At 38.8% G+C, this 26,355-nt stretch overlaps 1 long non-coding RNA gene across 1 annotated transcript; it reads right to left on the bottom strand.

The window, feature by feature from the left end:
- Positions 1 to 22,810, bottom strand: LOC147848783 (uncharacterized). Its single transcript, XR_015531873.1, has 4 exons — positions 22,561 to 22,810; positions 9,270 to 9,347; positions 7,862 to 7,990; positions 1 to 76 (listed from the first exon to the last, which is right to left on the bottom strand). It is a non-coding gene; the product is annotated as an uncharacterized LOC147848783 (long non-coding RNA).
- Between the last annotated feature and the right edge of the window lie 3,545 nt (positions 22,811 to 26,355).

The raw sequence follows: 26,355 nt of genomic DNA on the forward strand, positions 1-26,355 counted from the left end.
ATCACCACCATACTACGTCTACATCCTAATAAAGTGTTCTGTGATCGAAGAAAAGATTTGCTAGAAGACAAACTTTCTACAAAAGGTTTATCGTTCTGTCTCTGTCTCTCTTTGACTATAATATCTTTCATTACAATATAGAGAAAACACCATCATGACTAACTTACCACAAAGTAAGAACTCTAGGGATCTATCTAACTACTACTACGACTGACTGACTGACGACGAGGAACTCAATCCCACCCCCTACACACCAATCCAGATGTCAAATACGATGGATGACATGTGACCTTGCAGAGCGGGCTCTCTTCATAATTTGAGATTCCATGTTAACTTCTCAAACATTGTCGATTGCCACAAAAGAGAAAACACCACCATTACTTACTTATCACAGTATGGAACTCTAGGGATCTAACTACTATTACTACAATGATGATGATGATGATGACAAACTCAAATCCCACCCTTCACACCAATTCAAATGTCAAATATGACATGTGACCTTGCAGAGTAAGCTCTCTTCATGACTTGAGATTCCGTGTAACTTCTCTAACACTGTCGATTGCCACAAAAGAAGTCCTTTTAAGTTTACAACATATTTTCTTGCCCCAAGCATTTTGCTTATTTCAACTGAACCATAGCCCCCAATACTTCAAGAACTCAAACAATAATTTGGAAATGAGGCAACACACCACTGTTGTTATGCCCCACCAATACGCATCAGAGTTCAAACATGATCCCATGCCAACCACGTCATGGCACTTTTCCTTTCTCTCTTTCATAACAACATCCCCATTGAGTGTGTCACCATTTCAAGAGTTTTCTTCGACCATGGTAGTAAAGGAAGATATTAAGATACCATACAGACCATACTCTATTCAACCACCTTAAGCTATAGATAAAAAGGCCAGAATCCAATACATAACTTTATCGTCTAACTTTTTACAGTCACTCAATAAGTTTCCCATGCAAACCTTCCACCTCTCCCTCTCTTTCTTACAAATTTTCTGCATGGTATCAAAGAGTTTTCAAGAGTGTGTCACCATTTCAGCAGTTTCTTCAACCATGGTAGTAAAGGAAGATAATAAGATACCAGAGAGACCATACTCTATTAGACCACCTTAAGCTATAGATGAAAAGGCCGGAATTGAGACCTCCATTACATAATTTTATCGTGCAACTTTTTACATAGTCACTCAATAAGTTTCACTTGAGAAAATTCCACTTCTATGTCTCTTTCGTACAAATTTTGTAGATGGTATCAATCCTATGAAGGAGCCCAACCCCTCCAAGAAGTTTTTCACGCTATCAATAACCAAACATGTTAATTGAAGTTGCGTTATTCGGGCATGTCAAATATTTGCGCAATAAGGAATATGGCTATGGATGCCATCCAAGAATCATCTTGCACTTATCACATTGAAAATGATAAAAACTTTGTCCACCTTCAAACAAATATGGTAAAGGTGGATAACAGTAATCTATACCATATTTGTTTGAAGGTGGACAAAGTTTGCACACTTTCTAATATTCAGATGCAATTTGCATCTTATACAGAGAAGCGGATGGGTTTATTTACTCCATTGGATGTTTTGATTGGAGTAAAAGCTTATATTGGGGAAGAAGTTTGTATAACCTTTGATGTACATGATGATAGTAGGTTAACTTTCACACATAAAAAAACTAATTTGTTTAGTTTTTTTTGCATAAAGAAGTGCTGGTGATTGCAAATGATGGATCAAATCTTAGATCCATATCCACAAAAAGTGATTCTTTGTGCAGGATTTGGATTATGGAAAGGAGACCAATATCTAGATTAACTTGGGATCCTAGAGAACTATATTGGGAGGTGTGGGTTCAAGATTAGATAAAACATGTGCCTTTTTTTTAATATTCTGTGAAGATTGGTAGGAAAATATTAAGTGTTAGATATGGAAAGAACCAACTGCAAATGTCTAGAAACGAAATGGACTATCTCCACATCTCAAGCAATTTTGGAAATGGTTGTGGGGCATAAAAATGAGAAAGAATAATGTTTGTTTATGTTGGTTGTTGGTTCATAGAGTTATACCAATTAATGATTGGTGAGAAGGGAATGTAGACAATATGTGCCGTTTCCGTGTGGATCTCGTTGAGACTGCTAAAAATTGTTTGTGGAGTAGAAATATGGAAATGAATCATAACACTATTAATACCAATATATTCTTGAATTGTGTATACATGGGGAGCAGTATTAGGGGTGGTAGTACAAGATACACCAATGGTATATGAACAAGAGGAGGTTGCAGATGCTATTGCTATGCGACAAGGTTTGATGCAAAAAACATTGATACCTTTGAATCCACAAAGAGAGACTACTAAACCTCAAATATGGCAATTGGTAAGTAGTATCACAATTCAGTATATTTGGAAGGCTCAGTGTTTGAAGGCATTTCAAAATGTGATTGAAAGACTTGCTCAAATAATTTTTGGCATTTGGACAAAGATTGTGCTCAGAGGTTCTTTGGATAATATAAAAGGTAATACGTAACAAGGGAACCTCACGAGATCTGGGACAAAGGGATATTTTATAGACGGATTTCTAATTAGGTAGAGTGGTTCTACTCTACACCGATGTATTTATTTAAGCCGACGGTTAGACCTTAGAAAAAAGAGTCTTATTATTGAAAAGTACATCTTGTATATATAGCCTTAGGGCAATTTCTTAATTCTAATGTAGTATCTTTTTTTGGAAAAAAATGATGACGTTGAAATGTTCGTTACACATTGTAGGCTTTTGAGATATGATTCTTTGAGGCTTAGCTTCCCAACAAGCTTTGTCCAATCTAACCTCTTGTTAGCCGCCCAATCTTTATCATGGCAACCCGCTATGAGCATAAAATCCACATCCACTAACATAATTGAATAAATACTAGTATCTTCCATTTTACAAGATAACACATATCGTAACATTCAAAACTCATCTCACACCGCACTTCATATCAAGCATTCAAAACCCAATAAGAAGGTTTATAATAAATGCAAATCAACTTATCAATCTATGAACTCCAAATTCTATTAAAAAAACTCTAAATCTAATTACTCAGGAGAACTTTTATCTTAAATCAAGGTCCTTAAGATAGTTTGTAGAAATCTTCAAATCAATAGGCTTGAAATGAAAGATTGTTATATTTAATAATAAAGGGGATTTAGGATATATAAACAAGAGGACTCCGGTTCACCTACGTCAATCCATGAGACCATTTCATCCACTCAAAAGCTATTCACCAAACATTTTCTACATAGACGCAATGAACCTTCAACATACAAAGAAGCTACGCCAACAACAAATTGCACCAACTAGCAATTAGCTAGTCAATTCCAATCCCACCAAATTGGGATGGGGGACTCATCTTCAGGCCCCATCCCGATGTGCGTGCTTGCGTGCCTACTTGGGCCACCATGCACCTATTCTTTCTTTATCATCTTTATTGTCTTATGATAGACAAATAGATCTTTTTATCTAACTTTGCCCAATGATGGGGGTTAAGTAGGCAACTCGAATTCAACTTCCCTTTACTGAAAATGAAGGGGAGTTCGCATATTTTCAAATATTTGACGTGTTGACCTTCATGCACACACTAGAATGTAGTTATTGGCACTTATCTTCAAATATGTTATTGGCACACAAGACTTGGGAATCAGATTTGGTGTGACAATCCCTCGACTCGAAACAACCAACTTAGTCCAATGTATAGATTCGGTCTACGCAAGATGCTTGGACATTCAAAAATAAATCTAGGGCTATTTCTTCCAATAAGTGAGTGGACCAACCTCAAGGAGATCCAAACTTCCAGAGTGCATTATGACCACAATATTGAATTAGAATAGGTAGTTAAGTCCAACACTGTTAAAGAAACATTATGACTCAATCGACTAGTTGGCACATTTCAACAATTCATCTGGAACTCTACGACCTCATATAGTGATAGCCAAGTTGTTATGTCTTCAATAAAGAATCTATTCCATTATTCACCATCAAAACATATCATTGACAAGATTTTGTCACTAAACAATATATCTAATGCCATAACCAACATCATTCCATCATATCAATTCTAATAATTGGGTACACAAATGGGCTTGAAGTTTATTCCAAGTCTAACAAAATGTATTGGTTTGATTGTATATAACCATTATGAGGCAATGTTAAATTTTTGTTTGTTTGTTTGTGTGTGTGTGTGTTAATGAACATACATATTTATGTAAATAGACAAAAGGGTTAAATTAATCTGAATGCATATTTGATACAAATACTTGTAAAAGTTCGAGTTTGAAATAGAGGGGAAATAATTTTGTATGACTAGAATAGTCTCTCTCCCTCTCTCTCTCTCTCTCTCTCTCCACATAAATAATGGCTTTCATTACGAAAGCAAAAAACACCACCATGACTATCTTACTACAAAATATAGAACCCTTATAGGGAGCTAAATACTACTACAACTACAAACTCAATGTCACCCCACACACAAATTCGAATGGGGAGTATGAAAATGTGACCTTGCATAGCTCTCTCTCTTCATGGTTGAGATTTCGTGACTTCTCTAGCACTGTCAATTGCCACAAAAGAAGTCCATTTAACTTTACAACATATTTTCTCACCCCAACTTACAAATCAAAAGTGAAGGCATTCTGCATATTCCAATTGAACCATAACCCCCAATACTTGAAGAACTCAAAAATAATTTGGAAATGTGGCATGGGCTCTTTGTTCTCCATATGTTCAAATTTAACCTAACTGACGGAAGATAAGCTTACTCCAGTGAAAGACATCCACACTAAATTGATACGCCTCCAAACCATCCTTGCCATTGGGCATAAAAGAAATCGATGCCTACTATGTTCCAATTCCACCGAACAAAAGAAACACAATCCTTTAGTAATGTTTCTTTTTTTTTAATGCATCCCCCAAAGCTAAAGCTCCACCCATAAATCTCCAAATAAATACCTTCATTCGTAGCATCAATCGAGAACACCAACCTGCCTTTATCACATGAGACCACCAAGTAATGGGCTTACGAAAACCATATTTTAATAACCCTTTCTTCAAACCACTTACGTTTGTCAATCAACTTGTGATAAGCAACGTCGGTTGAGATCATAATCAATCTCTTATTTTCAACAAACCTCCAATCAAGCTCTGGAGATCCCCCATCTAAATCTAGAATTGGCTTATATGAAGACAATATTTCTTGCATCTTATCCCAATAAAGGTATAACCTTTTGGAATACGAAATGTTGATCTTGTTGTTCGAAAGGCCATTAATATTCTTTGTGACACCAGCATAGGATCCTTGATTGTTACCAAATCCAATCTAGCCATCCGATTAAATTGAAGGTTAAAAATTTGTTTACCTTCCCACCTCACAACCTTGATGTCGTCAAAACCTCCATTTGTAATGATTTGGCACATCCCCTTTCTTGTGGAGGATACCATTCCACAAAATCCAACATACTTTGCCAATATGTCAACAAATGATTAACTATCAGAGACCTTGCACATGTGACATCCCTTTCAGAATTAATTACATTCCAGCAATTAGCTTCAACCTTCATGTTTCCAAGCTTAATTCCATTCTTCTCTATAAAGTATGCCACCATTTCTGTCCAAAGTTGTACACCTTCGAACAAAACTCGAATAAAAGTAAATCAACAAGCCACCATATGCTCATATAGATTCAATATTGATGCCCCACCAAGACACTTTAAAGTACAAACATGATCCCATGCCAACCACGACACAACACTTTTCCCTTTTCTTTTTCATAACATTCGCATTGAGTGTAACACCGTTTCAAGAGCTTTCTTCGACCATGGTAGCAAAAGAAGATAATAAGATACCATCGAGAGCATAATCGATTGGACCACCTTAAGTCGTACATGAAAAGGAAAGAATTGAGACCTCCAAACATAGTATGAAACATACGTACCATTCGTGAATTTGCATTCGCGAACATTCTTATCATTCAAGTATGAAAAACACCCTCGAAGTATGGTAAATACCATACTTTTGCACTCATTATTTATTATAAGGCAAATTTCTTTTTAAGGTAAGAAAGTTAAGGTAAGTTAAGGTAAAACGTGTAATAAAAGAATACAAGAATGTTTGAATAACATACGGATTCGTTTGCTAACGTATGAAAACGAATGTTTGGGTTAACGAACGTGAATATTACGTACTATGCCTCCAACACATAAACTTATCCTCCAACCTTTTGGATACCCACTCAATAAGTTTTACATGAGAAACTTCCAACCCAATTGGATATCCACGGAAATGACAAATCATACCGCGATGTACTGTCCTTCCTGACCACCCCAACTCTAACACACCTTATATTGTACATGAAATGAGGACAAGTTTATGCATATTAATTCTTCCTTCCTAACCACCCCAACTCTAACACGCCTTATATTGTACATGAAATGAGGACAAGTTTATGCATATTAATTCCTCCTTCCTAACCACCCCAACTCTAACACACCTTATATTGTACATGAAATGAGGACAAGTTTATGCATATTAATTCTCTGTGCTTCATAAACCCAAAGTACAAAAGTTATCTTGATGTGTGCCTCTTCCGAAGAAGGGATATTCATTATTTGAAGCACCAAGTTTTAGTGTGCGAATAAGGCATACACTTATGAGCTCAACATTCTAGGTGTTCTCTTTAGTACAATACTCAAGTCGTCACCCCCTCTTAATAAATCATCATAGCTTTCACCAATTGCACTATATGCAAAGCATGTAAAGAGCAAGCGGTATCCATCCTCCACTAGCTCTTCCTTGCATACCTTACATGTCTTTATATTTGGTTGATTTGATTCCATAATGCAACTTCAATACCTAGGTTGTGTGATTGACTACGACGAACTATTAGGGCTCTACGAGAGTTAATACTCATGTTAGTAATGAGGTAAGGTTGAATATGAACAATCGGCCTTCTTGCCTTATATAGAACCCACCATTCAGGATTGATGTTTGCAATATAATATTCTAATTTTGTCCTTTTAGCATCTTCCCACTTCTTCCTTAGTGGATCCATTAACTCTCCTCAATAAGTACATATTTCATAGCACCACATGAAAGCTCTAGGAGATCTTCCAGATCCCATCTTTTGAACCATTTCTTAATGTCAACTACCCAACTGGTTTGCATGAAGTTAAGAATCTAGATGAATTGGAAACTAATTGAAGAAGGAAAAAAGGCAATAGAAAGGCAACAAAAGACAACTGCAATGGTAAGGGTATAATTGTGTAATGGAGAAGCGAAGGGTTGACAATCATTAGAGTAACTTGGAAGAAAAGAATGAACATATAGCACCCATGCATCTCTCATGCATCTCTCTTAGTTTAGGACCATGTGGTCACACTCATGACAATCTCAAGATGCACGTGGTACATTTTGGATTGAGTGATTCCATTGTAGCAATGATGCACAAAATATGACAAGATATGGTCATGTCAAGGGCAAAGTATGAGGGTGAAGTAAAGATCCACACTAATAATGAAAATGTAGGCCTAGACTTCTCATGTCAAACACACACTTGACATTTAACAAGATATTTGTGTATGACGTTTCAAGAGGAAGAGTATGATGGGGATTAGCTCAAGCTTGTTTATGTACACCTAATTAATGTTTAGGTACATATAATACCTTATGCATGGTGTTGTGTATCATACGTTAAAATTACCTTGCTATATTGCTCGTTTTCTCGTTTCATATATTACTTGATGTAATGGTGTATAAAACATGTATAGTATGTAAATACAAGAAAAACTCAACATATTATAAAATTAACAAAGATCCCAGAATGTTTACCTGATATTCCAAACTATTAGAATACTCCCGAAGCAAAAAAAAATCCTAAGCACCACATATCTTCTAAGCTTTGTTGGCCATGCTTTAACATTTCTCATAAGCAACACCAACCATGCTCTTTGGCATCTCCTAAGAAACACCAACAATACTCAATTTCCATGATAAAATTATGTGTCATGCTTTGAGAAGTTGAAAATGAACGTTTAACTTGAAGATAAACAAACGATGATTGTTTAGTAACATAGTCCTTTTTAACCACAAGCTAAGCGAAAGAATTTGATGCATTTATCTTAGTAGCTTTAATGCTTTATATTAGTAATGAATAAATTGGTTATTGCATCATTGTTTAGCGCCTAAATTGATATTATTGCAATGTTTGTTACAATGTTTGATAACATTATAGAAGTTACATAATCTTACGTGAAATGTTCTAGGGTTTTCTATGTCAAAAAGTTATTATTCATTCTAAATCTATGTGAGGCATATATATCTTAAGCAAAATTGAGTAACATGTTATGATTTATTCTTTAACACAATAAACTCATTGTAATTGTAACGTTGATTTTGACCATAACTTTGATTTTAGAACAAATTATACAAAAAACATACGTTGAGGTACTTCTTACCATGTATTGTAACATTAAATACATGTTACCTAATGTATCAATAACCCTAGGTTGGGAAGTATCTAGCCTTCTCACAAGGTATCTGTGATGGTTCAAAGGAGAGTAAGATTGGATTCACAAGAAAGCCGCACACACAAACATTAAGTGAAGTGGTTACAACTATATCATGAAGGCAGTTATGAAAGCTTGTAACAGCAGGATGAATAAATGGTTGTAACTACTACCTTGTGGGCAGATAGACCACAGATACCATGACGACAAGGGTCATGGCTATTGCGTCCCACATGCTTAATCCTAAAAGGCAACCTATTGGCAAGCAACTAAGGTAACATGCTACCAACTGTTCAACAACAAGAACCCTCAATTACTTACCCCATGTGCCAATGCAATAATGGATACAATCGTATTTGTATAAACATAATATGGTTTGAACCCGCACCACAGTAAAGCTTGCATGTGAAGTTCAACACCTAAATTACAGAACCTGAGACATTAGAAATGCACGTTAACCTGGAGAAGAACATACCAATTAAGAATAGTCCACAACTAAAGTATGAGAAAAATCAAGATAATAGAATCATCTACTGCAGATTAGGATCAATTATCATAGTATTTTATAATTTAACACTTTGAGTGAGAAAAAGTACAAAAAATCAGAAAACTTAAAAATTATTATTGCTTGTACTATTTTGAACCAATCTTGAGACTTCCAACATATGATTTTATCAAGAATTGAACACGATATCCAAGCTAAACATTCAATGAGTGGTGACAAACAACACCTTGTTACAATAATTGGTTGTATCATCCACTATCGACCAAATCTCTTTTAGCGCATCACATTATCTATGGCCCTTGGGCTAAGGGAAGTACATTCCACAGTTCAATGGCGTTAGCTATATTATTAGGTAGAGCTCTCAAGAATATGAACAAACCATCTTCCAACACCTGAATTATCAATTATTTCACTAACAGAAGAACAAGACCTTTTTTGTATGTAACGTAACTATTCTATGTTACACATTGTCGCACGATGTTCTTTCATCAAGTTTACTTATATTTAACTATTTATTTGCAGGATTGCCTCAGTTTGTGTCACAAAATAAATTCAAATAATATATTACATTGAAGAGAGATGTAGTTCAAGAAACATTCATGATCAAAATGGGTGTCAAAAGAAATTTAGGACTACCTAAACAAAATTCATGCAGTAATAGGAAGGGATATCAACAAGGTTCAGAAATTCTAACCAGCCTCGAAGGAACCCATGCCTCTTGTTCTTTATGAACCAAGAGAATCTGAAACCCTGGTTGAGAACAACTTTATCACACCATCCCATAGTGTGAATAAGCTTTGGGAGTAATTGATGAGCCAAGGTTTCTTTCACAGCTGTTGGACTAAGAATCTTAGCTTCTATATTGTTCTGGGGCCAATTTATATGATTCTTGTAACAAATGCACAAAAAATACATTTGTAGTTTTTCTATTTACTATAAAAACAGGTTTGGTTTAGTACTAGATAAAAAAAATGTATATATAATAATAACAGATTTTTTTTAATAGCCAATGAAATTGTTAGTGTATTAAGTTGCATTATGTGAAAATTTACACTAGTTAGGAATTCACGCTACCTACCTTTAATTTACATATAATTGTACCAAATCTTTAATGTTTTAGTCCAAAACCAATTGTTAATAAATAATGCAAGAAATTACAAGTTTTAAAATAATAGAGTTGCCCATCTCTACTAAAGTATTGGATGCATGGATGGACTTGCCAAAAGTGCACAACTTTCCAAAACTGTATACATAAAGACCAACAAGGGACATGTTTTTTTTTCGCATTCAACCAATATTATAAGCTAAGATTATTATGTATTTCCAATAGGAGCCTCACATTCCGGCTCAAGATCAATACTATAAGATATACCAACATTCTAGGGGCCAATATATATGTAACGATACTTGCCCATAGTGACGAGGGGATTCCAAAAAACTTGTCCTGTTTTTGTGACCTACCAGTGACGTGTTCACACAACCCTTAGGACAATTGAAACAACTCACTTAGGAAACCCTCTACAACCCACATAAGAGTCTAGCTCAATAAGATCATGCACAATGCCAATGCAAAGACAAAATACTCATATGAAGCCGCGTTGTCGCGTAACTACGCGTACGCGTAAGAAACGAAAGCGGGACCATGGGGGTCTTGGACCAAGGAGCGTGAGAGAAGGGCAAAAAGAAGCAAGAGAGAGAGAGAAGAAAGAAAGAAAGATATATTAACGTCTTTTAAGAGGCCAAAATGGCCTATAAGACCGAATAAGAGATTACATCTTAAATGTTTTCTCGTCTTTGAGAACAAATCAAAATAAAGTAAATATTACACAGTAAATATAAAAGTAAATAAGATGAAAAGAAAAGAGACGAGAGAATCTGGTTTTTGGAACATGCGAGATTCTCAAGTTAGGTATATTGTAGTTTTTGTCTCCGAAAGATCTCTATCATAGGTCGATCCAGAATGGAAATGTCTCCAAAGCGAGGGAAGCACCTACGATGGCGAGAGAGAGAAAGAGAAAGACCCTTAATCAATTAAAATAGATTATAACCGGCTCGCCGGTAACTGAGTCACAACTCAGTCAACAACACACACACACACACACACTAACGCCAAGATACAACGTAGAGCCTCTGTCGGGAGCACACGGGCTTCCTACACGAACAGAGGCATCCGGCAAAAGAGCTCCTGCAGAGAGTGTAGCAGAGAGCGGTGCCCGGTTCCCAGTCCGACATCACTTCCCCCTTCCCAAAACGAGGATCCCTTTTTCAGCCCGCTCTTCCTCTTTTTATAGGTCAAAGAGGGAGGGGCTGTTACATCACACAGTTACATGATAATCTATTCTCTGGCACTTCGGACAGAGATTCGTTTTGATTGGTTCACATATTAATTCTCGTATATTAAAGCTCTCCCCTCACGCCGACCTAGCCAAGTCTTAGATTATGTACAAGTTTGTTTACAATGTCCGCACATCCACGCAAGCGGCTGTACACACGCCCACGCCCACGCCCCCGTTTCACCTCTTAGCCGGTTTTCCTCACGACATCCACCCCCACCAAACCGCACATCCACCGATATGTGCCGAAAGAGAGAGTGAGAGAGAGAGAAAATTGGTCGCTGTCATTCGTCGTTCTCCGATTCGGCGACCTCCTCGTCTTTGTCCGCCCTTCCCGGGTCGTCATTTTCGTCCGCGCACTCTGGGTTCGGCTCATCCTCGTACCGCTTCTTGAACCCTTTGACCCGCTTGCCCACGACCGGTACCGCCATCCGTGTTCCATCGAGCTCCGCTAGATGGTATGTGCCGTTGTCGTTCGCGCTTGTCACCCCCTAACGCCCGAACCACCTCTTTGCAAATTTCCGCATCGCCTTGTGCTGGTTGTCGAGGCTGCTATCGTAAACCATCACCCAATCGCCTTCCTCGATCTTCTTCGGTCTCAACCGGTGTCCGGTCGAACCAACCTTTGTTCTTCTCTCGAGCCGCGTACAATTTCGCCTTCGCCCGCTCCACGTCTTCCGGTCTTTGCTCGAGTTGTCGCATCTGCGCCGCCAATAGCTCCTCTCGACTTATTTCGTCCGCTTGCTCGATTGCTGCCCACGAGGAGATCGTCCACTCCATCGGCATGATCGGCTTTTGCCCGTACATGAGCTCACCCGACATAAACCCGATCACCGAACTGTGCTTGGTTTGGTCCGCCCACAACGCATAAGGGAGGAGCCGCGACCAATTCCCGACTTGCCCCTAACACGCCCGCACTAACGCCTTCACAATTGGCCCGTGTCCATGTTCCACCTTCCCGTTTGCCTCCAAATTGTATGCCATAGTGAGAGAGAGTTTTACCCCTAACCGGCCGAACAACTCTTCAGCCTCATGCGCATCCAACTCTCCTCGGTCAGCCACGATCTTCCCTACTCACCCATATCGGCAGACCACCTCTTCGATCAAGAACTGGCACGCAGTCGCGGTCGTTTTGTTCTACAGTGCTCGGCCCTCTACCTGGTTCGTCAAGTCCTCTCGCGCAAGCACCAAGTACCACATCTGTCCCACTCCCATCGGCATCATTACTAAATCCACCATCCACGCCGACCTAGCCTAGTCTTAGATTATGTACAAGTTTATTTACAATGTCCGCGCATCCACGCATGCGGCTGTACACACGCCCACGCACCTATTTCACCTCGTTATCGGTTTTCCTCACGACAGCGTGCAAAAGTAGGTTAGTTGTTTATTCTTGTGCATATTTCTTATAAAAAAATATTTATATCGATAAAACAAATGTAATAGATGAATATATCCATATGTGACATGTACACATAAATACTTATATGCTACAGAGGCAGATTTTCACTCTTTTAGGACTATCTTGCATAGATATTGTAGAGTGCTTCAGTTGGGTCTAAATCTTCTTGCCATTCCGACTAAGATCATTTATGAATGTGATGAGAGTACCTTATTCTCACCGAAGAACGGGAATGGACAGGGATGGGGATGCTTCTACTCTTCGTTTAATGATGAAAGGTAATCCCAATGACTTATCGTTCGAGTTAGTTTCTGTTTTGTTACAGGAAGATCCGTCAAGGCAAAACAGGTCTATTATGCGTGTTGCAGATCAAGCTTTCCTAGCTAGTCAGAAAGGCAAAGGTAAATGGAACTCATCTGTTAGCAAACAAAGATTTGCTAATACTTCACAAATGAATGAAAGAAAACAAGAGCAGAAACAAAAAACTGTTTCGTAAATATTGTAAAGCAATTGATCATATTATAAAGAATTGTTCAAAATTGATTGCAAAAGAGGGAGGACTGGTTGTTGCAAAAGTCTCTACACCAAAAACAGAGTCTACAAATCTTGTGTTGAATGAAGAATGGGTTATTTACTACTGTTTGCAGTTTTGATCCATCTTCACTTGAATAATGTATCTCTGTTGTAGAATCAAATGTTTGGTACTTCGACAGTGGGGCAACCAAACATATTTACCTCGTAACACAATTTCTTCACTTCATTGGAGCCTACAAGGAATATTGTCACATGCGCCAACAACTCATCGTATCCAGTTATGGGTGTTGGTAATATTATTTTGACTACTACTGATGGTAGATCTTTCACCTTGTCAAATGCTTTATTTGTGCCAGGGATCAAGAAAAATCTGTTGTCAGTATTAGCATTAGCCGAGATTGGCTTGGTTGTTAAATTTGTTGATGACAGGCGTACAGTTTATGATATGTCCAATGGGGATGTTATTATTGCTTCTGGTGTTTTATCTCGTGGGTTGTATAAGCTCGTAGATTATGAAAGTTCTATAAATGATTCAGCCTGTACAATACAAAATTCTCAGGCTATTTCAGATGCAAAGATTTGCATGCACGCTTTGGTCATCTGAATTTTGTAAGTTTGCTTCGCTTGCAAAAATCTGAAATGGTGTCCTCCTTGCCCAAACTTGAGACACCTCGGAACCATGTTTGTGAAGGCTGTATTTTGGGCAAAATGCAGCGTTTATCATTTCCAAAATATGGTTCAGTTAGAGCTTCACCGAAATTGCAACTTGTTCATAGTGATGTTTGTGTCCTATGCAGACACATTCTCTTGGGAGCTATCTTTACTTCGTGACTTTCATTGATGACTTTTCCAGGCATGCTTGGGTATATCCATTGAAAGATGAGTCCGAAGTGTTTCTGTGCTTCAACCAGTTTCTAGCTTTGGCTGAAAATCTATCCACATGTTAAATGGGCACCCTATGTTCTGATCACGGGGGGGAGTATATGTCTTCTAAGTTTAATGCATAAAACATCAATGTACAATGTCGTATACACCTCAATAGAATGGAGTTGTTGAAAGAAACAAAAGGTCACTCATGGAAATGGCGAGGTGTATGGTCAAAAGTCAAGCTTTACCGCATAGTTTCTGGCTTGAGGCTGTCACGTGTGCAACCATAGTTCCTAATATTCGCGTACGTCCAGTAAATTGGACGTACGCGAACGTTTGCAAACGTACACGTATGATACGCGATATTCGTTTGGCTTTTTTTTTTTTTTTGACTTTTTTTTGGTTTTTTTAATTTTTGATATTCATAATATTTTGTGAATAGAAGTGACATCTGACACACATACACACACTCTCTCTCTCTCTCTCTCTCACACGAGAACTGACAGATTTTCTCTCTCTACAAAATCTAGATATCTAATATACATATTAGATACTCCCTCACACAGACAAAACCCATAGCTCCTCTCTCTCTCTCTCTCTCTAGAGTCTAGATATACACTCAATCACTGTCTCCTCACACATGCAAAACAAGGCTTCTCTCTCTAGACCACACGCTCTCTCTCTCTCTCTCTCTCTCTCTCTCTCTCTCCCCCTCACACACACACACTATGTACACCATATACACCATATGTATATATAATATATCTATGTACCACGTATGGATTTCAATCATACTTGGAGCCTTTTCACGTATGAGTATGATACGAATATTGGCGTTTGAGTATGACACGAAAGAGACGTATGGCTAGAACTATGTGTGCAACATATGTACTCAACAAGTGTCCCACTAATTCATTGAACTCTATCACTCCATATGAGGCTTGGCATGGCCGAAAGCCATATGTTGCTCATCTGCATGTTTTCAGTTGTTTGGCATATGCATTAGTGCCTAAACAACAACGCAAAAAATTAGATGATAAGGAAATGAAATGTATTTTCATAGGTTACGGTTCTGAAAGTAAAGGTTGTCATCTGTATCATCCACAATCTAAACGCATTCTAGTTTGTCGTGATGTTTTTGTGGAGGATGCAATTCAGCCACTTCTTTCATGTACTAAGGAGACATCAATTAGCTCCAAAGATGTGTATGAAACTTTGTTGCCTCTTTTTACAATTGGACAGTTAAGTGTTGGCCCACTTGAGGCACCTTCTCAACCTTTGGAAGCTACTCATAATGCAATTGCAGCTCATCATGGTTGGAATGTACATCAATTGGACATAAAAACAACATTTCTAGATGGTGATCTTCATGAGGAAGTGTGTGTATCTCAACCCCGTGGTTTTGTGCTAAAAGGGCATGAACACAAAGTGTGCAGGTTGAGAAAGGCATCATATGGCTTGAAGCAAGCACCACGTTCTTAGTATGAAAAGATACATACCCATTTGATTGCATTTGGGTTTGATAATAGTCCAACTGAAGGCACCTTATATGTTTGAGTATGAAAAGATACATGCCAATTTGATTGCATTTGGGTTTGAGTATGATCCGGAGGTGGAGGTGTGGACCGGGAAGTGTTAAGGCCGGACGGATAATATTAATATAGATAATTATTATTAAGGAAAAGATGGATCCGGATAGTTGTACCGATCCGAATCCACACCAATTAGTAGCCGGTAGCCGGTAGGCACCGTTTTGTAACACCGGATGCTTATAAAAGGATACGTATTGATGTATATTTCACGGAAGTAATGCAAGTTTAAGTATTGTTGTCTATTCTATTGTCTGTATCATCTTGTGTACTTGTCTGTGCGTTAAATCGTTATCTTACACGTGTAATTAATTGCCGAATACATTGCGAGTATTCCGGAGAGTGTTCTGAAAAGTAGCCAGATAGTGATAAGTGTCGGATTGAAGAATCATCATCCATATCTCCAACCACCCCTTTGGAGGTGTATTCTGGAGGGGATACCCTGTGTTAGCGACTAAGTCCAACCCAAGAGTAACATCCTCTTTTGAGATGTCAGATTTGGGACATTTGCATCATTATTTGGGCATTCAATTTATGCAAGTTGATGGTGGAATAGCTTTGTGTCAATCGAAATACATTGACACATTATTGCAACGTTTTGGCCTTGAAAACTGTAAACCTATTGCCACTCCCATGGAGACAGGTTTACGTTTGAGCCTTCATGATGTTGGAGATGCATTTGATGTTGTTCTCTATCAGCAAACAGTTGGATGCTTGATTTACATAAGCATAACCTGACCTGATATTCAGTTTGTTGTCTCTCAAATGAGCAAGTTTATGCATTGCCCAAGAGTTAAGCATTGGAAGACAGTTAAGCGCATCTTTCACTATTTGAGTGGTACCCGGTCACTTGGGTCGTTTTATCCCAAGGGAGGATCACTACCGCTAGACCTGCATGCTTTTTTCTAGCTTTCATTGGGCTGGTTGTTCTGACACTCGTGTGTCCACAAGTGGTTTTTGCTTCATGCTTGGTAGCTCGTGCATATCTTGGTTGAGCAAGAATCAGCCTACTATAGCCACTTCCAATTGTGATGCTGAGTATAGGGCAGCTTTCATAGCTACAGTTGAGTGTGTGTAGCTCATACGCCTTTTAGCTTATTTGGGTGTTGGTCAATCTTCTACCACCTCCATCTTCACTGACAGTCATAGCGCAATGGTAGTTAAGAGGAACCTTGTATTCCATGCTCGCACTAAGCACATTGAGGTGCATTATCACTATGATAGGGAAAGGTTCTCTACTAGAGAGATCAGTTTTGCTTATTTGCCCACACAGGAGAACATTGCAGACCTCTTCACAAAGGCTCTGCCTAGGGAGAAGTTTGAAGCTTTCCGCAAAGCTTTAGGCCTAATCCCATTTGTGGATTGATCTCTATCTACATAGCTTGGCACTTGCTTAGCCATGAGTGTCAACTCCTTGTTCACCACATCACTCCCAAGGGGGATTTGTTGACATATTTCGGTAGTGATGTGTGTGAAGACACTTAGGACAATGTTGCGTGAACACACTTAAGATAGTGATGTGTGTGAACACACTTAGGACAACAAGGGCATTTTTTCCCTCTTTAGGAGGTTTTTTCCCCCTATCTATAAATACTCTCATAACCCTAAAGTGGGAAAGTTTCTTTTTGTGATTCAAACCAAGAAACCAACAAAACAACCCAAAACACGCAGATGAGCAACAAATAGCTTTTGGCCATGCCAAGCCTCATATGGAGTGATGGCGTGCAATGCTTTAGTGGGACACCTATTAAGTACATATGTTGCACACATGACAGCCTCAAGCCAGAAATTATGTGGTAAAGCTTGACTTTTGACCATACACCTCCCCATTTCCATGAGTGACCCGTTCTTTCTTTCAACAACTCCATTCTATTGAGGTGTATACGGACGGCACTGTACACTGATGTTTTATCCCATGTTCACCCAAAAATGCATTAAACTCCGAAGACATATACTCCCCCCCTCAATCAGAACGAACGGTGCCCATTTTACATACTGACAGATTTTCGGCCAAAGTTAGAAATTGTTTGAAGCACAAAAACACTTTGGACTCATCCTTCAATGGATATACCCAAGCATGCCTAGAAAAGTCATCAATGAAAGTCACGAAGTAAAGATAGTTCCCAAGAGAATGTGTTTGCATAGGACCACAATCATCACTATGAACAAATTGAAATTTTCGCATAGCTCTGACTAAACCATCTTTTATAAAGGATGAGCGTTGCATTTTGCCCAAAATACAACCTTCACAAACATGCTTCCGAGGTGTCTCAAGTTTGGGCAAGGAGGACACCATTTCAGATTTCTGCAAGCATGCCTAGAAAAGTCATCAATGAAAGTCACGAAGTAAAGATAGTTCCCAAGAGAATGTGTTTGCATAGGACCACAATCATCACTATGAACAAATTGCAATTTTCGCGTAGCTCTGACTAAACCATCTTTTATAAAGGATGAGCGTTGCATTTTGCCCAAAATACAACCTTCACAAACATGCTTCCGAGGTGTCTCAAGTTTGGGCAAGGAGGACACCATTTCAGATTTCTGCAAGCGAAGCAAACTTACAAAATTCAGATGACCAAAGCGTGCATGCAAATCTTTGCATCTGAAATAGCCTGAGAATTTTGTATTGTACAGGCTGAATCAAAGGAACAATTAATTTCGTAAGAAAGCTTTCTTTGATTTTCGTAAGAAAGCTCTCCATAAAATCACCTTCGTTCATGTGCTAACTCTCTAACTGTTTTCGGAGATAATAAACACAAGCCTCATTTCGTGCCTGGTACAAGGTGGTAAGAGAATCTCAAGCATCCTTTGTTGTCTTGCAAGAGCAAATATGGAGAATAATGGCACGTTTCACAGACAAAGCTATCACAGCATGTGCCTGAGCATCTCTGCCATCCCAACAAAATTGCTCTGCATTTTGTACAACAAAAACTGCAACATGAGCATGAGTAGGATGACCAACACCCTCGACAGAATCGGTACCATCAACATTTGTGTTCTCAACAACAAGACGTTTTTTAACCCCTTGAACCACATTCTACAACCCCTTTGTTACTAATACATGGCGCATTATATAAGCCCACAGAGGGTAATTTGTTCCATCCAATTTGTCGTCAACAGCAAGCATCTAAAATACATCATTGCTCTCAGCCATGGCCGTTGACTGAACACATTTTGATGCAAAAAATGTACTTGAATGAATAAAAATGAATAACGTACCTTTTTGACTTAGAAGATGAACCAGCGAAGAGAAAAGGAAGCAAATCTGATTTTTGTGCACCAACCGCACAAAAGAGGGTTGTAGGAATGTCGTAGAAGACTCAAGGAGGCTTTTTGTAGGATTGAATCGGCTTAGAAACAGAAAAAAAACACAACGGAAACTGTGCAGAAGAAGAAAACACGCAGAAATTTGTTTTGCAACAACAAAAAAATGCCACCACAGATGTGTAGACTGCGTATGAGAGTTGTCACCTTACTATTCGCTAGTTCCATTACTGCTCAAACGTCACTTAGTTGCTCTGATACCACTTTTGGGTTCTTGTTTTGAATCACAAAAAAAACTTAACCACTTTAGGGTTATGAGAGTATTTATAAACAAGGGGAAAAAACCTCCTAAAGAGGGAAAAAAATGCCCCTATTATCCTAAGTGTGTTCACACAGCATTGTCCTAAGTGCGTTCACACACATCACTACCGAAATATGTCAACACATAAATGCAATAAGCACATTTGCCCTGATCACTTTGGAAAAAGGCATTTCGAACACATGGACCATGCACCTGATTGTGCATATCAATATGATAGGGAACACTCTCCAACCAAGGATGTAAACAAAGATAATCTCACAATACTCAATTGTAATGACTAAATGTATCCCATATAATGCACTAGATTCTGAAATCTACCATGGGAGGCTATATGCTCTTTCCTTGTAACCTAGAGCCCATGATTTGTGCACGAAGGGATGTTGAAAATTTCAAGAGATTCAATTGGCCAAATTTTGTGTAATTGGTTAAAAGTCACAACCCTCAAGTTTAGTTACTCGTAAAATTGCATAAGGTAAACATGTTAAGGTGAGGATCACAAAACTCAAGGTTACTCCTGAAAGCCATTCAAGGTTTAGGATAATTGCATGAGATCATCAAATTGCTCATAAGGTATATTATATATATACAAGAGGTTTAATGGTGGTGTTCAAGATTGAACCTGGTTGGTTAATCCACACGTTGACGTCACTCTACAAGAAAATAGCGCCATGAAAGGATTTTAGAACATTCCCTCGATTAAATGGTGGTGGTCATCACACAAAACCCATAATTGCAAGGTTGATTTACTCCTAGTAGGACAACTCCAAGAAAGCTTGATTCTTCTAACTCACATGAACACTTGTATGAAGTTGTATCCATCGTCATATTCTCAACTATTTGATTGTAATGAAGCATTGTTTGCTTGTTGATACAATCCTCTACCTTTTCCGTTCGCATCATGTTGTTTCTTTCTACACTGACGTTCAATATGACCTGATTTATTGCAATATCTACAAATGGTTGCAGACATGGTGATTGTTCATAATCCTCCTTGAGAAGGCTTACTCCTTGGATGATACTTCTAGGATGCCTTCGACTTGTCGTAATTGCCTTTGTAATGACTCACGAATGTTGCCATTGCCATGTGACTTGCCCCTGTTTGACCAATTGGTTTCTTTCTTCGTGTTTATCTTACTTAATTTTCGCAATCCAGGTTTGAAGATTGAGGTCCTTCTTACAAAGATTCACAAATATGATCCATGATTCACATTTTGATGTTTTGTCAATAGTGTTACCTGCTGAGATTGTTGCATCTAGTTGTCTTTTCCAAATGTTTCTAAAAGTGTTTGGTGGTTAACCTTGATGCATCTCCATGTTCATTAGAGTTCAATAGGAGATCACTTATTCGTTTAATAAGATCTACACACGTAATGCAACAACGAGATCAATAAATGTATTCTTAGGCCTTAAAATTTAAGATTGCAATGAAATTTTGAGCATTACCAAATCTATGAAGGAGCACAAGGCAGTGGAAAATGGCTACATACTCTCTGATAGAAACTCTTGTAACCCAAGCATAGCAAACTTTTTGACCTTCGAAGTGGTTGTCAAGAACATCATTTGAAATGGACACACTCCATCAAGGTAACATCAGATGTTGCCAAAAGGTTTATGCGAAATATTGGCATTTGCATTCACAAGGTCGTCAAAGTTTCCATTCTCTATTGTGTACATGCATGGTGCGGAACTTACGCAACATCATGCTCCTTCACTGTAATATCCATGAAGGAGTTTATCTCTGATAGCCTCTACATTTTTTCATTCACTAAAGGAACATTTTACATGGGCCGAGCACAATAATACCTAGTGTGCACTTTGTAGGTCTATATACCCAATCACAACTCTAATAATACTAGCTACACTCGAATGAGAAAGCTAAAGATGGCAATTTCATTATCCTATTAGGATGATTTCTTCATAGTTGGTGTCAGCAATTAGTAAGCATATTCTTGACATGACGTTTTTGGCCATGTATTTCATTGGTAAGAAAGGATAAATATGGTTCAAAAGATCAATTCTGAGTAAATGATATCTATAATATAATGTACATATGATCACCGTAATGTAAGTAACAAACCCAAGTAATGTTTCTATTTTAGAACTTACAATCTTTATCCTTTTTAATGCAAGTTAACTAGAGCTGGAAACATATACTAATGGGAGAGCTACATCCCATTCACAATGACCAGATGTAGCACAACGCAAATGATTGCATAGCAACAAGTTAGTGGTCAAATCTCGATGTGCGACGTGCAAGGAGTATAGAATAAACTATTTAAAAACAATATTTCACCTGCATTTTTTTACTGTCGGGCAGAACAAATCCCCTTTGTTTGGCTACATTAGGTGAGCCTGAACTTTGAAGCACTCATTAGGTGATCTTTAATTCTTTCAAAGTTAAGGGAATATCATGAATGACGAAAATAAGGTTCTCTAGCTACTAATATACGGCAGAAATATTATGAATACCCCTTCCTTGTATGTGGACTGATATAGATTAGATCCCTGATATTGTTCATAGAATCAAAAGTACCCTTGCCAAAATTGGAGAGAGTATGTTAAAAAAATACTTCTATTACTCCTATGAGGTCTAGTCACAGAAAATAGAAGATCTTTAAAAAGGGAAAGTAATGGCGAAATATGCAAGGTATCGAAGCTAATTCTTATTAAGCTAACCGTCAGAAACAAGAAATAATCTACAAACAAGTATTCATCGAAAACTGTTTGACATACTATGTTTCCATGCTCATCTTCTGTTCCCAATTAGGAAGCAAGAAAGAAACTATATAACGCATCATTGCTAAATCAAGCATTAATGGCGAGAATATTGATAAAAAAAGAAAACACATTTTTAAGACAGGGAAGCAAAATTGAAATATAAACCGGACGATGTTAGGTCTCTGACAAGTAGAAGCAGACGGGAAACACATGAATTCTACGACAGGAAAGGCATGATTATGATAATTGTTCAAATCAAACAGCACAGTCTTGGGAAAAAGAGAAATGGATAATGAAGGTTTCGGCAGGGTCAAACAAAATAGGAGAGAAGATTAATCATCATCAGTTCTCGAATGTGGAGCATGAATTAAGTGTTCGTAATGATTAGTTTCAGATACATACATACATACAAATGCGATTTACTGGATGATTCATATTGCTTGGTATAACCATAATTATTTCAAGATAGTTACAGTTAAGCTAGCTACCTGGAGGTGGTAGAACAGTATTCGGCGATCTTTCTGGAAGCAGAGAAGATGATGACGCCTACCTGTGCATCACAGATGTATGAAGCCTACCTGTACTCATACACCTTCTTCAGAAGCCTATTCCGACGTTGCAGAAAGAAACCTGGCGTTTCTGCATGCTCTTGATGCATTGTGCGCCAGCTACATTGCTTCATGGCGTGACTAGTAGAATTATCAGTATTATTCAGAGTACTGGTAATGATATCAGGAGGAGGGGGAAGGGGGAGGGGGATTTAACGTTCTGTTGTTAGCATTATCAACAGAACCAGTACAGGAAAAACGGATGAAATGAACCAGATCTGACCCAATATTAGAGTTTCTATTAAAACTTGTAGAAGGAAATGTATAAGATTTTGGAAGAAACTTGTGTTAGCATTACTAGCTGCAGAAATGCCAGAAAAAGTACTTATCACAGATTATACTGTTGCAGACGGATTGATAAACGAAGAGAGTTCAGCCGAAACAGCTCTAGAAACGCCAGTTGCAAGAATATCGACGTCTGTACTGATTCTTGTAATCGTATAACATGATTAGACGAAGGAAAATCACGAGGAAGAGACGGAGACGAAGCTTCAGATTTCGATCCATGGAGAAGAAATATATTTTACAGGCTTATTTGTAATTCTGCGTCTATGCGCTACACGCTTTATCTGTCATTCTGCATCATCTATACTTTCTTTCATTTCCTTGTATTCTTTCTCTTTCCTTTTTCTTCGCTTCGGGTTTCTGTTTCTTCTTCTCCTTCCGCAGATGCTTCTTCTTCATCTTCCTTGCGTCTACTTCTTCTGTTACTGTTTCTCTTCTAGCTCCTCCTACTCCTCTTCCTTGCCTGTAATTCAGCATCTTGTATACTTTCTTTCTTTTCCTTATATTCTTTCTCTTTCCTTTCTTCGCATCTTTCTTTCTTCCTTCTTCTTTTTCTTCTGCTTCGGGTTTCTGTTTCTTCTGGTTCTGCTTCTGCAGATGCTTCGTCTTCCTCGTCCTTGCTTCTTCTTCTTCTTCTGTTACTGTTTCGATTCTAGCTCCTCCTTCTCCATCGCCGCCGCCTGTTTCTTCGTCCTTCTTCCTCCAATCTCCTCTTTCTTCTGTCGCTGCTTTCTGCTTTCTTCTTTCTTCTTCTGCAGCTGCTTTCTGCGTTCTTTCTTTCTGCTGCTGCTTTCTGCTCTCTTAAACGCGAGAGCTTTAAATGCGGGACCACGTGCGTCGTACGGACGAATTTGTGGCTGTACGGCCAACCATCTCCCTGCCCAAACAAAAAATGTATAGGCTAATATTGTAATGTGCTCAATTACCGACCCCTTCCTCTCTTGGTAGGCATCTCTCTTTATAAGGTTTCCCACCTTTCTTGGCTCTACCCCCCTAGTTAGTTACAAGTTTGTTGGTTCCTCTTGGGACCAAACCATCTAGTGTGGTCCCCCACACTTGACACCTCCCCCTTTTAAAAAATATTACATATTAGGACCTAGTCACTTATTCCTTTGCTTTTCTTTTCTCTACTGTGCAACGAGGGTTTTTTACTACGAAAGTCACTGTGCAACGCCTATCAGGGATGTTGACTGTGACATTGTCGATGGCGTGACGATTGCGGGCGGCTATGGTTTGATGCGGAGTGGAGGATGCGCCTGCAACTCGACTGTGGATATATCCAGGTGTGTTGATGGCTGCGATAGACCCGTGGTGTCCTCACCGGTGTCGTCGGGGTGGAGATTCTCAGTTGGTGGAGGTACGCGCCTAATCCGCGAGACATGTGCGACTGTTTCCGTCGATTTATCGACTCGGCGCAACCGGTAAGTGTTCGAGTCGATGCACGTTATGATCTTGTATGGTCCTAACCATCTATGCATGAATGATTCACAAAGACCCTTTTTCCGTACCGGGTAATAGACTCTAACATATTCGTTGATGTTGAGTGTGGTTGGCCTATGTGATTTGTCGAAGTATTTCTTTTGTCGTTGTTGGGCTTTACTCAAATTATATTGAATGGCTCATCAGAGAAGAGGCATCTTTGATTGTAGGTATAACCACCACGAAGTGGCATCACTATGATGTGGGTTGACTTTTATGGTGTGTCAGTCTGGTGGGAGATGAGGATCGCGGCCATACAGTGCCCTGAATGGACTCACCTTGGTGGATTCTTGTATCGAGGTGTTGTATGCGTGTATCGCGAACGGCAATACTTGATCCCATGATTGATGTAAAGGATCAAACATAGGCGGCAATAGTTTGTTTAATGGTTTTATTCATTCTCTCCGTGAGGCCATTAGTTTGGGGATGATACGACGATGTAAACAACTGCTTTATTCCCAAACTCTGTGTGAGAAATTGCATCACTTCGCTTCGGAACTGTGATCCTTGATCTGAAAGAATTTGGTGAGGGCATCCGTGAGGAAAACTCCCCCTTTGTAGAAGGGTGTGGTGACTGTATTTGATGTTGCATCCGGTAAGGCAACAGCTTCGCACCAACGTGTCAAGTATTCTGTAATTACCAAAATATATTTGTTTCCTTGTATTGATGTTGGGAACGGGCCCATGAGGTCCCATCCCATCATCTCAAAAGGTTCCTTGACTTCAATGGGTGTCAAGGTACCGTATGTGGACTGTGGGTTTTTTACGGTCTGACATGTGGGGCATGTTTGTAGGAATGTAGAGATAGATTGTCTTAATTTTGGCAAACAATACATTGAACAAATGTGATGGAGGAGCTTATGGAAACCGAAATGACCCGTCAACCAATGATTATGATAGAATTCGAGATAAGTTGCTCATAATGCCTCCGGTAAATACAGACGTGGAGGGAGGCCTTGACTAATAAAATGGAGTATGTTGTCAATTAAAACAAAATGACGGTATACCTGCTTGTCATGGCTATGTTGTATTCGCAGGATGAGGTCCTTAATCACAGGGTCTTGCTGTTGCATTTGTGCTATTTGCTGTGGCTGAAACATAGTTCTAGCCATACGTCCCATTCGTGTCATACTCAAACGCCAATATTCGTATCATACTCATACGTGAAAAGGCTCCAAGTATGATTGAAATCCATACGCGGTACATAGATATATTATATATAGATATGGTGTATATGGTGTACATAGTGTGTGTGTGTGTGAGGGGGAGAGAGAGAGAGAGAGAGAGAGAGAGAGCGTGTGTGATCTAGAGAGAGAAGCCCTGTTTTGCATGTGTGAGGAGACAGTGATTGAGTGTATATCTAGACTCTAGAGAGAGAGAGAGAGAGAGGAGCTATGGGTTTTGTCTGTGTGAGGGAGTATGTAATATGTATATTAGATATCTAGATTTTGTAGAGAGAGAAAATATGTCAGTTCTCGTGTGAGAGAGAGAGAGAGTGTGTGTATGTGTGTCAGATGTCACTTCTATTCACAAAATATTATGAATATCAAAAATTAAAAAAACCAAAAAAAAGTCAAAAAAAGAAAGAAGCCAAACGAATATCGCGTATCATACGCGTACGTTTGCAAACGTTCGCGTACGTCCAGTAAATTGGACGTACGCGAATATTAGGAACTATGGGCTGAAATGGGAGGTCATTAGAATCCTCCGCCCATTGTGCGGCATGGTACTCCATTCGAGATAAAGCATCAGCAATCGTGTTGGATGCTCCTCTCCGATAAATCATTGTAAAATTGTATTCTTCCAAAATGAGTGCCCATCGTAATAGTCTTCCCAATGGGTGAGTTTTTTGGATGAGTGATACCAATGGCTGGTGATCCATTTCTACTTGGATGGATGTTCCATGCAGGT

This window comes from Azolla caroliniana, unplaced genomic scaffold (genome assembly GCF_043228905.1).
Source record: "Azolla caroliniana isolate FFs.n. ecotype wild unplaced genomic scaffold, voAzoCaro1.0.p SCAF_223, whole genome shotgun sequence".
NCBI lineage: Eukaryota > Viridiplantae > Streptophyta > Polypodiopsida > Salviniales > Salviniaceae > Azolla > Azolla caroliniana.